General features: G+C 40.7%; 1 protein-coding gene across 2 annotated transcripts in view; it reads left to right on the top strand.

Annotated features, from left to right (window-relative positions):
* Window positions 1–17,586, top strand: part of KLHL32 (kelch like family member 32) — a 244,098-nt gene that overhangs the window by 15,594 nt on the left and 210,918 nt on the right. The gene's annotated exons all lie outside the window — the stretch shown is intronic.

The following is a 17,586-nucleotide window of genomic DNA, read 5'->3' as shown; positions in this document are numbered from 1 at the left end:
CCCTTCACTCTCAACTCACTTTACTCTGTCCGCATTACTTTTTCTGTAGATTTTATAACTTTTTAAAAATAGCTTTGTTGGAGGAAGATTTATGTACCATTAAAGTTCACCTGTTATAAGTGTACAGTTTAATAATTTTTAGTAAACTGTATAGAGCTGTGCATCTATCACCAAAATCCAGTTTTAGAACATTCCTATCACCCCAGACAGCTCCCTCATGCCCATTTGCAGATATTCCCCATCCTGCCCCATCCTAGGTAACCTGTGACCTGCTTCTGCATTGATAAATTTGTCTTTCAGGACATTCAAATATTAGTCTAGTGAAACTTTGTACCACCAGTTTTTACCTAGCACAGTGCTCAGTGAATGTGGGTTGAGTAGATGAAGGATCTGTATATTTGTAAAACATTTTAATATTACCATATTTCGTGTACTTCTGACTTTATTTGCAGATAACTGAGGGAACAGGAAGTATAGAGACTGGGCAGAAATAAGAAAGAGATACAGGGACGCTGATGGTCCCTCTGTGTGTGTCTGTCAGGTAATGTTCCTGGAGTTTTCCTCGGGAGTCTCTCCATTACCTTCCCGGCAAGATGGGCTGACTCTTCACACCTTTTCTAGTTATGAATGATCGTGTGATGTCTTTTTACTCAGTTATGCAGACGAATGTGGCATGTGTGTTTACACCTGCCTCAGTATTTAGTTTTCAGGGCCAGATGGTGGCCCAGCAGTATCGTGATACTCTGCAAGGCTGACCCATGTGGAAAGTTCTGGGTTCATGTCTGGAGACCTTCCTGAACATGCTGAGCAAGCATGTGTCCATGGTCCGTGACTGGCTGAGGCTGGGGGTGGATCACAGTGTTAGGGGTGCTATCTTTCTCTATCTGTCCCTCTTTCTCTCTCTCAATCTCTTTCACCTATGAAAGAAAGAAACTTAAAAATACAAAATTTAGTCATCAGGGCTTCTCTGTCTCTTCCTCACCTTCTTGCATATCCTCCTTGCCCTTCCATTCTTATAGTTGCTCTTCAGACTCAGGACTTGAGCACTGCATTCTCCTTACTGCTCTCTCTCCTTTCTAGTCTGGGGACAGTTCTATTTACCCTGCAGTCTAATCACGTGATTACATGCAGTAGTGTACATCAGTTTCATTGTCTAGCAACTGGCACAAAGTCAACACCCAGTTCAGCTTTGGTGTTAACTGAAGATTTTCTAAAGTGAGGTAGGAGGGCTCAGGAAGCTAATGATTGCTCACCTTTCACTGGGGAAGAGTAGACTCTTCTTCCTATTATTGCTGCTCTGTGGGTGTGGGGATAATGAGAATGTTTTTTGACCACCATATACATTTTCTAGTCTATGTCTCTAGTGCAAATGAACAGCTATAACTCATGGGCCACAACTGGTTGACTTGTGTGACTCTCCTCCTTGCTCTCATTTCAAAATGAAAGTTAGAAAAGTATCTTGTGTTGTTGCTTCTTAAACATGCTGCAACTGTTTTTGCTTATGAAAGCATTGACAGTTTTATCATGAATGTTACCCTTTTCTGTCAAGAATGCTCATTCTGGGCATCTGTTAAGTGTCAGGCATTGTGCCAGGTGCTGATGATTCAGTGGTGAGGAAAACAATCAGGCCTTTGTCATCTTGGAGCAGACGCTAATGGAGGAGATGGACATTTGTCAGATGATCTCACAAATAAGGGTAAAATTACAATGGAGATAAGAAGGAAATGTTCATGATGTTATGGAAAGTGTAAAGCAGTGGGTGGGTATTGACCAGCTCTAGGAAGTATTGATGAAGCCTTCTTTAAGAAAGTGGGTTTGGGAGCCTGAATGGCATAAGGAGTTAACAGGGTGAAAAGGAGAGTTGAAGAGTAGAGGTCTTCATCTCTAAGAAGAGTGGGAAGCCATTAAGGAAGGATTGTCATTAGAGAGTGCTGGGGCCTGACAAGCTAGTGGTGGCTTCTAATTGGAGCAGAACACTGATCAGTATAGGAATGCATGGGAGTCTGTTGTTCTGGTTCAAATCAGAAATAAGCCTACAGAAGTGGGGATAGAGAATGGAGATAGCCTAGCCAACGAGGTGGGGATAGAGAAGGAAAGATGCTGACTATTTTAGGACTATTTAGAAGGTGCCACTTTCAGGGCTTGGTGATGGGTTGAATGTTGAGGATGAAGGAGAGAGGAACCTGTTTGCTCTTACATCTGCATAGGTGAAGGTGATATTCCACACAACTGCACAGGGAGTGGGATGGACCATTGGCATAGAACTAGTCCACACAACTGTGTGGCTATGTCAATATTAAATTTGAGTTACTTAAGATGTTGAAATGAAGATATCAAATAGGTTATTAGATGTCTGTTGCTCATAGGAGACTCTGAGCCTGTGATACAATGTTGATTGGGATTGAAATTGCCTAGGGACAAAGTAGACAATTAAATTGAATCTTAAGGAACCCTCGCACTTATTAATTAAGTAGAGAAAGATAAGCAAAAAGGAACAAGAACAGGTATAGCTGGAGAGGAAGGAGGAAAAACAAGAAAGAATGGAATCAGAAGTCAGGGCAGTAGTGAGATTCAAAGAGAAGACATTTAGTAATGTGGAATGCTGCCAGTATCCAGAAAATGACCACAATGAAAGTCAAGCTAAGCCGTGCCCTGTGTGGGCGAATGGGAAACCATAGGCAATAGCAATGCAGCCCTTCTCACTGTGCCACGTCGGTCACAGAACTGTGCTATAACCCTGCTTGACCAACCCCAAGAAGGCAGAGCTTCTCGACTGGTAGGATAGAAATTAAGCTGAGTTATGCAAAACAGGGAGACGAGCAGTCTCTTGCACAGCAGACTTTGAAGAAGATTTGCGCCTAATGTGTAAATGCAGTACTCTCATTCATTTAGTAGACTTCTGTGGGTGCTCGATCTGGAAGCGACGTGAGAGGTGCAGAAGACCCAGACCAGCATGGAAGGAAGGTACAACAACGTGTACAACTGTCATCCAGGCATAATGTAATCATCCCTGACACTTAAATTGGTGAAACTGAGAAGGGCAAGTTTAGTAGATGAGGTGAAATGCAGTCAGAAACTGAGCATTCTTCGGGATAGAAATCCACCTGGAAATCTGAGATAATTAACACCTTAGGACTTACTGTAGAGCACCACTGGTCGCTCATTAGTCTTTCTTAGATGTCATTTCTTCCTTTGTACTTTTGTAAACAAGTTTTCAAGTATTTTTTCAAGGGTTTGCTTAAAAAAAAGTTTCTCTGAAAATGCTTTTAAAGATACAGCTTTTATAATTCACATGTTCTAATAGCAAACTAAGTTTTAACTGAAGTATCCAAAAAGTAAGCCTTGCTTTGGGTGGAAATAAGAGTGTGAAAAGGGTATATTTTTGTCCTTTCAACCTGAGTTGATAGTACTTTTTGAAATATTAACGTTCAGAAGTATCCCTACCAAATAATTAGTCATTTCTCTAGGAAGTGGTGAAATGTGGATTTCAGTATTTGATGTAAGAAATATCATGATTCTTACATATTTTTGGGAAGCTTATTGATATCGCCACTAAGAATTAGCCATATTTGGGACCTGCAGGTGGTGTAACGGTTACATCGCTGGACTCCCACGTAGTTGACTGTAGTTCAAGTTCTGGACTGGTGGCTTAAAACTCATGCTGGGTGCATGTGCGTGCGTGCTCAAAATCCCAAGAGAAGAACGGAAGAGAAGGGATTGCAGCATGCCCATCCCACCTGGAGGGTAATTTCTCACTTTCTGCCTCTCTCGCTCTGGTGAGCGCATGCACCCTATAGCCAAAATCTATTAAAAAAAATAGTCATATTGAATTTGACTAAATTCTTTAAATAACTTCCTTGAGGGACTTAAATACATTTTAGTCAAATGAAATGATAGCTGTAGAAGCATTTATTTATTTTTTTTTAAGACAGAAGAGATTTGGTATGAGGTAATAATCATAAAACAATTCAGGTGAAGAGTGGAGGTAGTAACCAACTCTGTATAATCCATGGAAGTCCCTCTTAGGTGTCTCTTGGAAAAGTGAGCCTGAGAAAGTGGCTTCTCAGTCTTCCCCTCTGATGCCTTCTCTGAGGTCCCTGCTTTCTAAAGATCACCTGGGATGCTGTCATATAGCTGCCTTTTTTCCCCTCTAATCTACCCTTTACAAGTCTGCCCCATCTAGTCAATGAGATGACCCTCAAGGACAATCTTAACACTGTCTTCTACTGAATTCCAAAATTTTCGGTGTTGTATGTAGGTGGGAGAAGTGGTTGTCACATATCTTTATGAGACTCTAATAAGTGTTCCCTATCCTCATTCCTGTGCAAAATACATGTTGTGTGACTCTCCTCCTTGCTCTCATTTCAAAATGAAAGTTAGAAAAGTATCTTGTGTTGTTGCTTCTTAAACATGCTGCAACTGTTTTTGCTTATGAAAGCATTGACAGTTTTATCATGAATGTTACCCTTTTCTGTCAAGAATGCTCATTCTGGGCATCTGTTAAGTGTCAGGCATTGTGCCAGGTGCTGATGATTCAGTGGTGAGGAAAACAATCAGGCCTTTGTCATCTTGGAGCAGACGCTAATGGAGGAGATGGACATTTGTCAGATGATCTCACAAATAAGGGTAAAATTACAATGGAGATAAGAAGGAAATGTTCATGATGTTATGGAAAGTGTAAAGCAGTGGGTGGGTATTGACCAGCTCTAGGAAGTATTGATGAAGCCTTCTTTAAGAAAGTGGGTTTGGGAGCCTGAATGGCATAAGGAGTTAACAGGGTGAAAAGGAGAGTTGAAGAGTAGAGGTCTTCATCTCTAAGAAGAGTGGGAAGCCATTAAGGAAGGATTGTCATTAGAGAGTGCTGGGGCCTGACAAGCTAGTGGTGGCTTCTAATTGGAGCAGAACACTGATCAGTATAGGAATGCATGGGAGTCTGTTGTTCTGGTTCAAATCAGAAATAAGCCTACAGAAGTGGGGATAGAGAATGGAGATAGCCTAGCCAACGAGGTGGGGATAGAGAAGGAAAGATGCTGACTATTTTAGGACTATTTAGAAGGTGCCACTTTCAGGGCTTGGTGATGGGTTGAATGTTGAGGATGAAGGAGAGAGGAACCTGTTTGCTCTTACATCTGCATAGGTGAAGGTGATATTCCACACAACTGCACAGGGAGTGGGATGGACCATTGGCATAGAACTAGTCCACACAACTGTGTGGCTATGTCAATATTAAATTTGAGTTACTTAAGATGTTGAAATGAAGATATCAAATAGGTTATTAGATGTCTGTTGCTCATAGGAGACTCTGAGCCTGTGATACAATGTTGATTGGGATTGAAATTGCCTAGGGACAAAGTAGACAATTAAATTGAATCTTAAGGAACCCTCGCACTTATTAATTAAGTAGAGAAAGATAAGCAAAAAGGAACAAGAACAGGTATAGCTGGAGAGGAAGGAGGAAAAACAAGAAAGAATGGAATCAGAAGTCAGGGCAGTAGTGAGATTCAAAGAGAAGACATTTAGTAATGTGGAATGCTGCCAGTATCCAGAAAATGACCACAATGAAAGTCAAGCTAAGCCGTGCCCTGTGTGGGCGAATGGGAAACCATAGGCAATAGCAATGCAGCCCTTCTCACTGTGCCACGTCGGTCACAGAACTGTGCTATAACCCTGCTTGACCAACCCCAAGAAGGCAGAGCTTCTCGACTGGTAGGATAGAAATTAAGCTGAGTTATGCAAAACAGGGAGACGAGCAGTCTCTTGCACAGCAGACTTTGAAGAAGATTTGCGCCTAATGTGTAAATGCAGTACTCTCATTCATTTAGTAGACTTCTGTGGGTGCTCGATCTGGAAGCGACGTGAGAGGTGCAGAAGACCCAGACCAGCATGGAAGGAAGGTACAACAACGTGTACAACTGTCATCCAGGCATAATGTAATCATCCCTGACACTTAAATTGGTGAAACTGAGAAGGGCAAGTTTAGTAGATGAGGTGAAATGCAGTCAGAAACTGAGCATTCTTCGGGATAGAAATCCACCTGGAAATCTGAGATAATTAACACCTTAGGACTTACTGTAGAGCACCACTGGTCGCTCATTAGTCTTTCTTAGATGTCATTTCTTCCTTTGTACTTTTGTAAACAAGTTTTCAAGTATTTTTTCAAGGGTTTGCTTAAAAAAAGTTTCTCTGAAAATGCTTTTAAAGATACAGCTTTTATAATTCACATGTTCTAATAGCAAACTAAGTTTTAACTGAAGTATCCAAAAAGTAAGCCTTGCTTTGGGTGGAAATAAGAGTGTGAAAAGGGTATATTTTTGTCCTTTCAACCTGAGTTGATAGTACTTTTTGAAATATTAACGTTCAGAAGTATCCCTACCAAATAATTAGTCATTTCTCTAGGAAGTGGTGAAATGTGGATTTCAGTATTTGATGTAAGAAATATCATGATTCTTACAAAGCTTATTGATATCAAAACTAAGAATTAGCCATATTTGGGACCTGCAGGTGGTGTAACGGTTACATCGCTGGACTCCCGCGTAGTTGACTGTAGTTCAAGTTCTGGACCGGTGACTTAAAACTCATGCTGGGTGCATGTGCGTGCGTGCTCAAAATCCCGAGAGAAGAACGGAAGAGAAGGGATTGCAGCATGCCCATCCCACCTGGAGGGTAATTTCTCACTTTCTGCCTCTCTCGCTCTGGTGAGCGCATGCACCCTATAGCCAAAATCTATTAAAAAAATAGTCATATTGAATTTGACTAAATTCTTTAAATAACTTCCTTGAGGGACTTAAATACATTTTAGTCAAATGAAATGATAGCTGTAGAAGCATTTATTTATTTTTTTTTAAGACAGAAGAGATTTGGTATGAGGTAATAATCATAAAACAATTCAGGTGAAGAGTGGAGGTAGTAACCAACTCTGTATAATCCATGGAAGTCCCTCTTAGGTGTCTCTTGGAAAAGTGAGCCTGAGAAAGTGGCTTCTCAGTCTTCCCCTCTGATGCCTTCTCTGAGGTCCCTGCTTTCTAAAGATCACCTGGGATGCTGTCATATAGCTGCCTTTTTTCCCCTCTAATCTACCCTTTACAAGTCTGCCCCATCTAGTCAATGAGATGACCCTCAAGGACAATCTTAACACTGTCTTCTACTGAATTCCAAAATTTTCGGTGTTGTATGTAGGTGGGAGAAGTGGTTGTCACATATCTTTATGAGACTCTAATAAGTGTTCCCTATCCTCATTCCTGTGCAAAATACATGAATGTATAAGGGTTCAGAAAAAGAATGGCATATAAGAATGTGTGTGTGTTCAGAAAGCTTCAGAAAAAGTGTGTGGAAAAAAATATATATGCACACACTTTTCTAAACCCACTCAAATTGTTCTGAGGGGTCTTCTGCAGAAAATCAATCACTGAAGCAGAATGGCTTCTGAGCAAGCCTAAGTGATATGTAGTAACCTTTTTTTAACCTCCCTCTTGCCTGCATGTGTTGGTTAAAAATTAAATTAAACACTCAGTGCCGGAGATTTAGAGAAGAGACAGTAGGTGAAAGGGGAACAGAGGGAACTGAGATGGTTTGATCATACACACAAAATCCTACATGTCTGCGTACATGCACACACCCCTTCGCAGACACATATGTTCATATGCACTTTTTTTTTTTTTGAGAGTTTTTTTTTTTTTCACTATAGGGCGCGTGCGCTCGCCAGACAGACAGAGAGAGACATAGAGACAGAAAGCGAGAAATCACCCCCCAGGGGGGATGGTCACGTCGCAATCCCTTCTCCTCCATTCTCCTCCAGGGATCTTGGGCACGCACGCACACGCACCTGGCGTGAGTTTTAAGCCACCGGGTCCGGGACGCGAACCACGGTCGACTACGTGGGAGTCCAGCAACATAGCCATTATGCTAACTGCTAGTTCCCTTCATATGCACTTTTACACACAGAGAGAGAGATATATACACATATGGGAGGAGTATTCAAAAAGTTCATGGAAAAGTCATGAAAGTCAAGAAAAAACTATGCATGGAAATTTAAAAATTTTTGCACTAAAATTAACTCATGCTTTTTAAATTAAAGAATTATTCTTTGATTTATTTAACTCCACTTGTTATTGATTTTTAATTTGACTAGACAGAGACAGAGACAGAGAAAGAGAAAGTGAGGAAGTGAGGAAAGCAGGCCATGGAACCAATCAGCTATGTGGGAATCCAGTGCCTTTAACCACCATGCCACCTGCGGGCCCCAATTCATACTTTAAATCCATTTACCCATGAACTTTTTGAAGTCTGCTGATATGAATGTATGCCCACACATACATTCTTATCCCTCCAACCTGACTGATGGTAAATGCAGAGTCCATACCCCTTTAGAACCAGCTTTTAGAGTGTTGGATCTCTCGATGTCATTTACACAGTATCCATGCAGTACTTTAATTCCGTTTCAGAGAAGAAGGAAATGTAATACCATTCTGCAGGGACGATGTCTCACCTACATGTGGGCTGGTACCCGTTTTACCTGCTGGTCCCCGATGTTGGGTAATTTCACATCAGCCATAAAGAACTCTTCCACAAACAGATTGAGTTGGATCCGTTTACTTTCCACATGAGAGCAGAAGCCCAGAGGTGCAACCTGGCTTGCTCAGGAAGACAGTATCTGGGACTGGGACATGGATCTCTCAAGGCCCTGCCTTCATTGGTGACTCTTCTTTGGTTTTATGGCCCCGTCAGAGCCTCACACAAACACATTTCATAAAACTTCATTTCTTTTTATACTTAAATACTTTGAGCTTCCTGCCTTTCCCTTGCCTTATGCACAGACAGCCATCTGGGGTAGGGGAAGTCATATCCGGCAGGGGAATGAGTGTGCAGATGCATCCTTTTTATAATTACTCAAGAGAAAGTTGTTCAAGGTATGATTTATTTAGCCAGCTTCTTCAGATATAGATTCAAAAGTCATTTTTCTGAATAGATTCAAAAGCCATTCCGCTGTTCAGAGGATGTTTTGTGCAACACTCTCAGGACATTAATTCTTTCTCAACCTGGGGTCTCATTTTTCAGCAGGTGGCTCTGACTTCAGTTGCCTACTGAGAGCAAGTACACCACCAGCATTAATTTGACCCCTGGCTGCATTTTTCCCTGTCAGTTCCTGTCCTCCAGGCTGTTGCTCATGGTTATATCAAAGGTGGGAGCAGCTGGAATCAGATGCCTGTGATTATTAAGGCAGCAATTACTGATCATGCTGACACCAGCAATATTAACTAGTGCTTAAATAATTGAAAACATTACCTACGAAGCATGCATGGATTCAAGGTGTTAGACTAAAAGGCATTATCTAGAGTAGCCTCCGCAGGAATCAACCCTTTTCATTCTTGTTTTATTCAGGTATTACGGCTTAAAATGCTGCTGTGTAGGGATGACTGACTCCCTTGAAGCTTTTCAAAATTCTCTACAAAGGAGAATTATATTATGAACCTGAAGGAATACCATTTAATGGAAACAAATTAGTTTTCATAGATTTCTCAAGTTATTAAGAGATTACATAATATTCTTAATATTTTACTACTGTGGTCTCATTTGCCACAGTAGTAGAAGGAATCTGAGCATGCCATCTGCTTATATTATACCTCACAGTATAGAAAGTACTTGTAAACTCAGAGCCAGCAGTTGGCATAGTGGTTAAGGCACCAGACTTCCTCATGGCTGACCGCAGTTCAAATCCTGGAGGCTTGAAACTCATGCCATGTGTGAGTGTGTGTGTGTTTGTGTGTGTGTGTGTGTGTGTGTACCCAAAATCCCAAGAAGAGAATGGAGGAGAAGTGATTGTGGCGTGGCCATTCCCTCTGAGGGAGGGTGGGGGAGGGTGATTTCTCACTTTCTGTTTCTTTAGCAAGCACACGTGCCCTGTAGCAAAAATCTCTCTCTACCCCCCCCCTCCCCAAGAAAGAAAGTACTTGTATGCTCATCATTTCATTTAGTCTCAACCAAAGTATTATGGGAGAGTTAGTTTACCCTTGTCTTTCTTTTCTTTCTTTCTTTGTTTTTCTCCCCCCCCCCGCCCCTTTCTTTTTTTCTTTACATAGGGCATGTATACTTGTTGGAGAGAGAAGAGAGGGAAAGTGAGAAATTACCTGCAACGGGTATGGCCACCCTGTACTCTTTTTCCTCTATTTTCCTCTTAGGATTTTGAGCACGTACACATGCACACATTCCTACCATGTTTCTTAGGCTGCTGGGCCCGGGACTCAAACCATGGAGTCATCCATGTGGAATCCAGCCCCTTAACCACCACTCCTCCTGCTGGTCCACCTTTATCTTAAGGGAGAAAAGAAATGTTGGCTCAGAAAGGCTAAAAGATTTGCCCAAATTACATGAGTAATAAGTCATGAGATAGGTTACAGCACGAGATTTGTCTGTGATTTCCAAACACTTTCCAAATCTGTGAAGTGGCAAAAACACTCTATAACGTACCCTTGCTGTATTCAGGAATGTATAAGAAATGCTGTCTTCTTTGGTGGAATCTTCTGGACCCACTCTTCATCAGTAGCCAAAGGAGAAAAAAGTACTTTTAATGGACTCAAAGAACTTTTCTTCATTTGAAGAATGATTGTTTTTACTCTTAAATTTATAACTCTAAGAATATGATGTGACTTTCACAACTCTTCATTATAAAACTATTCATTATAAATTATTAAAGTGTATGACTTCTGCCCCATGTTGGATAAGTGTGTTATTTCTTTGTTTTTGGTTTTTTTTTGGAGAGGTTTTTGCTATAGGGTGCCTGTGCTCACCAGAAAGACAGAGACCGAGAGAGAGAAAGCGAGACATCGCCACCCAGGGCAGATGGCCACACCGCAATCCCATCTCCTCCATTCTCCTCTTGGGATCCTGGGCACATATGCATATGCGCCCGGCGTGAGTTTAAGCCACCGGGTTCTGGACTTGAACCGTGGTTGATTACATGGGAGTCCAACAACATAATCATTATGCTAACAGCTGGTCCTGATAACTCCATTATTTCTTTACTGAATGTGTAGATATCTTGTCATGAGCTACTCTAAATATTTTTATTTTAGTTTGGGGAGCATTTCCTTGAAAGATTTGATGCAGTTTCTATCAGTTCATTTTTGTTGATTGTTGTTTTTTGTTTGTTTGTTTGTTTTAAATATCACCTCTTTATCTTAGTGCATTGCTGTGCCAGCTCTTCCTGATAGCTATGAACGGTACATGGCAGGGCTAATTCTGGCACTTTGCATTGCTTACCATAATGCCATCTAACTTAAAACCATGCCTCTCTTCTAAAAATTTGGAAACTCATGTCTAACTCCCTCAAAGCAGGAAACCCCCTTTACCCTAAGGTCGAGGCAACGTCTGTATAGCTTGCAGGGCAGGTTTTTTAGGAGCTCACATACCTTGTAGAAAGAGTAAAGGCTTACAAGCTTAATTCTAGTCCAGTGGGCCAGTGGCATAGGAAAAGCTTACTTCCAAGTTCAACAGTATCTCCTTCCCAGATTTTCCCTGGCCCAAGTCCACTCAGACTTAAGTCCAACTCCTAGAAAAAGAAGAAAGATGCTTTCAAAAGAGCAAGAAATACTATTCACAAAAGGCATCATTTTACTTTATTCCTAAGGAATTCTGAGTGCACAGTGGCATTGATGATTTGAGCAACTCTGGCACATGGAATTTTGGTTGCTATAGGAAAAGAGCATTCTTGGGCAGTGTTGTCTTCAGCGAGTGGCTCTGCAGCTCTTTGGGGGTGTCACAGGCTTTATTGCACCGCCATCATCAGGCCTTTTGACACAAGACTGAGCCCCTTAAGCGTGCATATCAGTAGAGTCAGCAGCAGGCATGTTGCACTGAGTAAACGAGTGAGATGCGGGGACTGAGAGGACAATGACGTTTGTGAGCGTCTATATGACCGATGAACCGGTTTTCCCCTGTAGCTTTTGCAGTTAAGAATGTGGGTGCAAGTCTGGACAATGAACGTTTTATAGCAGCTTCTGGGATCTTATTACAGTTTTTATTTTACATGGCCTAGGAAATAGTTTACACAAATGATAAGATGCAATTTATCTTGTTTTATGGGGGGGGGGAGACTCAAAAAGAATTAGTAAGCTTTCAGACATTTAAAATGTGGGCTTATTTAGGATAAAATATTTTCAATTTTTGTTTTAAGTGATACATAAAACATTCTAATCACTTTAACCATTCAGAATTATTAATAACATAATTACCAATAATTCTTTTCAGTTCCTAGTTAAAAAAAATTTTTATAAGAATTCTTCAACCAGATCTTATTTACCTTGCTGGATTTTAATTTTTTTCCAAAGCACTTATAACCTCCTGGCATACCATACAATTTATCTATTTGCCATGTTTATTGTTTATCTGTTTCTCTTATAGAAAGTAAGCTCCATGGGACAGGTATTTTCTTCTGTTCACTGATATGTCCCAAGAGCCTAAAAGAGTGTCTGGGTATAGTGATATTAGATAAGTACTTCTTGATCCTTTTTTTTTGGAGAGGTTTTTTGCTATAGGGCGTGTGCGCTCGCCAGACAGACAGAGAGAGACATAGAGACAGAAAGTGAGACATCACCCATCAGGGGGATGGTCATGCCGCAATCCCTTCTCCTCCATTCTCCTCTCGGGATCTTGGGCACGCACGCACACGCGCCCGGCGTGAGTTTTAAGCCACCAGGTCCAGGACACGAATCACAGTCGACTACATGGGAGTCCAGCGACATAGCCATTACACTAACTGCTGGTTCCCTTGATTCATTTTTTTAAAAGTTTTATTTATTTATTTCATTCCACTTGTTATTATTATTTTTAAAATTTAACAGAGAGAGGGACCAGCAGTTAGCGTAATGGCTATGTCACTAAACTCCCATGTAGCTGACCACAGTTTGAGTCCTGGACCTGGTGGCTTAAACTCACACTGGGTCTGTGTGTGTGCATGCCAAGGATCACGAGAGGAGAATGGAGGAGAAGGGATTGAGATGTGGTCATCCCCCCCGGAGGGCAATTTCTCGCTTTTCTGTCTCTCTGTCTTTCTCTGTCTTTCTGGAAAGCACACACGCTCTATTAGCAAAAATCTCTCCAAAATAAATAAATAAAAATAAAATTTAACAGAGAGAGACAGAGAGAGAGGAAAAGTGAGAAAGCAAGACACCAGGTCTGGGACTCGAACTGCTGTTGGCCATGCGAGAATCCAGTGCCTTTAACCACCATGCTACCTGCCAGCCCCAATACTTGTTGATCCTTAAAAGAAGAGTCTGTCATACTACGTACAAATTTAAGATTATTTTGAGAAAGACTTCAGAAAGTTCATGGAAAATGAAATTAAAATATTATTTGGCTCAGGAAATTCCCCTATAGTTTGTTTGTTTGTTTCTTTCTTTCTTTCTTCTTGCCAAGGGACCTGTAGGTTCACCACAGAGACAAAGAGAGAAAAGAAGAGTGAGAAAGCACCCTCCCCTCCAGTGGGGCTTGGTCACACCTCAATCCCTTCTTCCATTTCTCCATCTTATTGGAATTTGGGACATATACACACACATTCCTAGTATGTTTTTCAAACAGCTGGGGCCAGGATTTGAACTGTGCAGTTGACTATGTGGAGCCATGTGGCCTTAACTACTAGGCCACAGGCCAGCTTACATAGATTTTCATAATAAGCACTTTTCTTTTTCTTTCTTTTTTTTTTTTTTTTTTTTTTGAGAGGTTTTTGCTATAGGGCACATGCGCTCACCAGACAGACAGAGACATAGAGATAGAAAACGAGAAATCACCCCCCAGGGGGAATGGTCACGCCGCAATCCCTTCTCCTCCACTCTCCTCTCGGGATCTTGGGCACGCACGCACACGCACCCGGCATGAGTTCTAAGCCACCGGGTCCGGGACGCAAACCGCGGTCGACTACGGGGGAGTCCAGCGACATAGCCATTATGCTAACTGCTGGTTCCCATAAGCACTTTTCATAAACTTTTTGAATACTCTTTATAGCTAGTTTTAGAGGAATAAATAATGAGGTATAGGAGCGTGGAGAATTCTTTTATGCTATTGATAACTGGGAAGCTGCGAAGTTGAGGAGAGGAAGGTAATAGCTCACCACTTTTGAATTCATAATTTTCATCTCATGTTATTGTCCTTCTACTGCTCCTACTCTCCTACTAGAACCTGAAGTAGGTCCTAATAAGATAACAACTCTCTTTTCCACCTTTTCCCTTTTCCTTTCCTCTGGATGTATAGATTGCTTCATAGCCTGGTTATTTAGGAACAACTGAAGTGTAAGGGTAACTTAAATGAGACATAGCTAGTAAATGAAAAAGAAAATGAGTGCCCATAAAATGAGCTATGAACAATAATAAAAAATGTGTACTGTTGGCTTCCATATACTTACTAAGAGAAAGCAATAGGGCTGGCCCTGTGGGCTAGAATTTAAGGGCACTGGATACCACATGGCCAACTGCATGGTTCAAATCTCACCCCTGGGGGCCAGCAGATGGTGTAGTAGTTACTTCACTGGACTCCCACTTGGCCGACCATATTTGAAGTCCCAGACCCAGTGGCTTGAAACTCATGCTGGCCGTGTGTGTGTGTGTGTGTGTGTGTGTCCCCAAGATACCAGGAGGCAGATGGAGAAGAGATTGCGGGGTGGCTATTTTACTATCAAGGTAAACAGTAAAATGAAACTTAAGCTTAACCAACCAGAAACTGCCGAGTAACCTCTGGCTAAAGATTTTCCACTGAATCATACTCAAATGAGGTAAGTGCCTAGATGTAGCCAATCAATTAGTTTCTTTATTTTGTTTCTACATCCAGCCTCTAAACACCCACTGCATACTGCAGAGCCGAGTTCTCTGAACCTCTTTTGGTTCTGAGTGTTGCCCAGTTCATAAATTGTTTATAGCTCAAACTCTAATTTGATCAAAGTTTTAATTTTAACGTAAATAAAGCCAAATGTTCAGGAGCATCAGTGCAATTCATATTTTAATACTAGAGGCAAAAATTATTTTCTCTCAAGGATTCTCATGAGAAGGACAGTGTGTAGTGTATGTTGTGAGCAGTGTCTACCAAAACTCTTTACAGGGCTAACATACAACTTCTCTGAAGCTTTCCTTAATATTACTTCTCAGTATATAGAGTGATGGTTACTCAGGAGGACAGATGGGAAGGTGAGGTAGGGTTGAGGTAGATCAGCCTTTTTTACTCTGGTGTAGTAATGATGATAGCTAACACTTCCATGGATTTTATAGTCTTAACATTGTTCTTGGTATTTGACTTATATTGACTCATTAAACACTTTAAAAATATGCTATGAGGTAAGCAGTGGTTATTAACTCTATTTTATAGAATGAGGAAACGAAGGTATAGAGTGGTTAAATGTTTTCCCAAAGTCATGTTGATAGTGGGTTGGGATTTGAAACCGACCATTTAACAATAAAGGTTGCATTCTTACCCATAGGTCTTAGAGAATTCGGAAGAGACAAGGTTATGTTGAACTATTGTTAAAAAAAAAAAAAAAAAAAAAAAAAACCAAAAAACAAAACAAAACCAAAAAAAACTTGTCTGTTGTAGATGATGGCTTAGAAATTATAAAGTAATTATGAAAGAGATTTTGCTTCTTGGAAAGTCTCCAGAGCTGAGCTATTCTGTGTTATTACTGTGGAGGTAATATAGTCTATAATGAGGAATATAAACTCTAGTCAGACTTGACTGGGTTCCAATTGTGGTGCTACTGCTTACTAGCTTGGTGACTTCGGAAAAGTAACTTCACCTATACCTCAGACTTAAGGCTGGGTTCCTATATTCTGTTCTGCAGATTACCATAATATCTAGCATTCCTAGATGTTTCTGCAGAGACCAAAGATTTGTTGTTGTTGTTGTCGTTGTTGTTGTTTTTAATGGTATGCAGATAAAAACTAGTAAACCAAGGCCCAGGCATAGTGATGTAGTGGTGAGGTGCTGCTGTGCAATGGTGGAGTCATGTAGGCAAGAGCTGAGATCCTGGGTGATCTAAAAATGGTAGGTGTGCCCACAGGTACATCCATGATCCTGGTTCACTTGAAAGTTGAGGTTGAGAGGACCGGGGAGATCATAGCATGCTATAACCTTCTCAGGGTTACCTCCTCTCTCTCACTCAAGAAATAAGCAAACTTGAAAAAATATTTATCCAAGACATCAGGTATGTAATTCTTGAAATTTGTAGAATTTTTTTTTGTAGGTGTGTCTACATATGAGCAAGTCTACATTTCTTTGATATATAATTATTGAAACCATAGAATATACTTTGAGTATCTTTCTCCATGAAATAAATATGATGGTTTTGTTTTCATTAATAGTACTTAGTAGTTTTATATGTAGGATATCACAAAGGATAATTATAGCTTGGTTAGAGAATACACTTTTTTAAAAGCAACACTATATGATCAAGGATTTTGTGCATTGGGAAAGTAAGGATTGATGAAGGAAGGATTCTGCTTCAGTCATTGTGAAATATCAAACATGATGGATTTGACAGCCATTTTCCCCCTCCACCTCCCCCACACTATTCTCTCTGAGATTCCTCCTCCCACTTGTGGAGCTCACCCAAGCCTGTTGATGAAGCCAAGAAAACAGACTCCACTCCCCTCCTCCTCCTCTTCTGACTCATAGCAAGGAGTCATGTAGCAATTGAAAACATTTCTCAAGTCACAAAACATAGTGTGGAAAACTTTCTTGTCTCTGACTTTGGAATATTCTTTAGTATTTTGATGTTTGCATAATTGATATTTTCGGTTAACTTGATTTCTTCAGAGGCTTTCCCTGATCACTGAAACGAAATAAATACCCAATGACTTGTTTACATCACACTGCTTTGTTCACTGTAGCATCCATGACTATCCAGTGTTCGTTGTTTGTCAATTCCCTGTTTCTTCCTCCTAGAATATAAGTTCTGTGAGAACAGGGACATTGTCTTGTTTTAAAGCCTATCTCCTAGAGGGAGTGGCTCATAGTAGGAGTTAATGAATATTTTCAAGTGGATGAGTATTCCAAAAATCCTTATGCATTTCACTGTATTTCAGTTGGGTCTCCATAGCTCTCACCCTCATTCTGTGACTAGTCTTTTCTACCAGTCTTTCTGCTATCCTTCCCAGCTGTGTACATATGTAATTGTGACTTGTTCACCCATATCCAGAGTCTCTGTATCATTTCTGTCATTGATACCATTTTTTTCATATAATGCTGCTTGAGTTAGTATTTGGTCATTTCATTTTCTTCTTGAACAAATCATCACCAGCCCTGAAGTGAGCAGTTAAGGTCTATGCATAGAAAACTGAATCCTGCATGGCCTGTTACAGTTTGAATCCTGTCTCCATTGGCTTGAAAAACATGCTGGATGTGTGTGCATATGTGCTCCAAATCCTGATGAGATGGAGAAAGAGGGAGAAAGGATTTGGGTTTGACCACCTCTCACTGGGGAGTGCTTTTTCTTTGGTGAGCACACATGCCCTCTGGCAATAAAATCAGTCATCAATTTTCCACATGATTGAATCACAGAGAGTTGTACAAATTATTAATGACTTTTTAATTTCATTTCATAAGATAATGTCT

The sequence above is a fragment of the Tupaia chinensis genome, unplaced genomic scaffold, assembly GCF_000334495.1.
Source record: "Tupaia chinensis unplaced genomic scaffold, TupChi_1.0 Scaffold000478_3, whole genome shotgun sequence".
Lineage (NCBI taxonomy): Eukaryota > Metazoa > Chordata > Mammalia > Scandentia > Tupaiidae > Tupaia > Tupaia belangeri.
The sequence above is the reverse complement of the archived record's forward strand: the minus strand, read 5'-3'. Positions and strand labels throughout refer to the sequence as shown.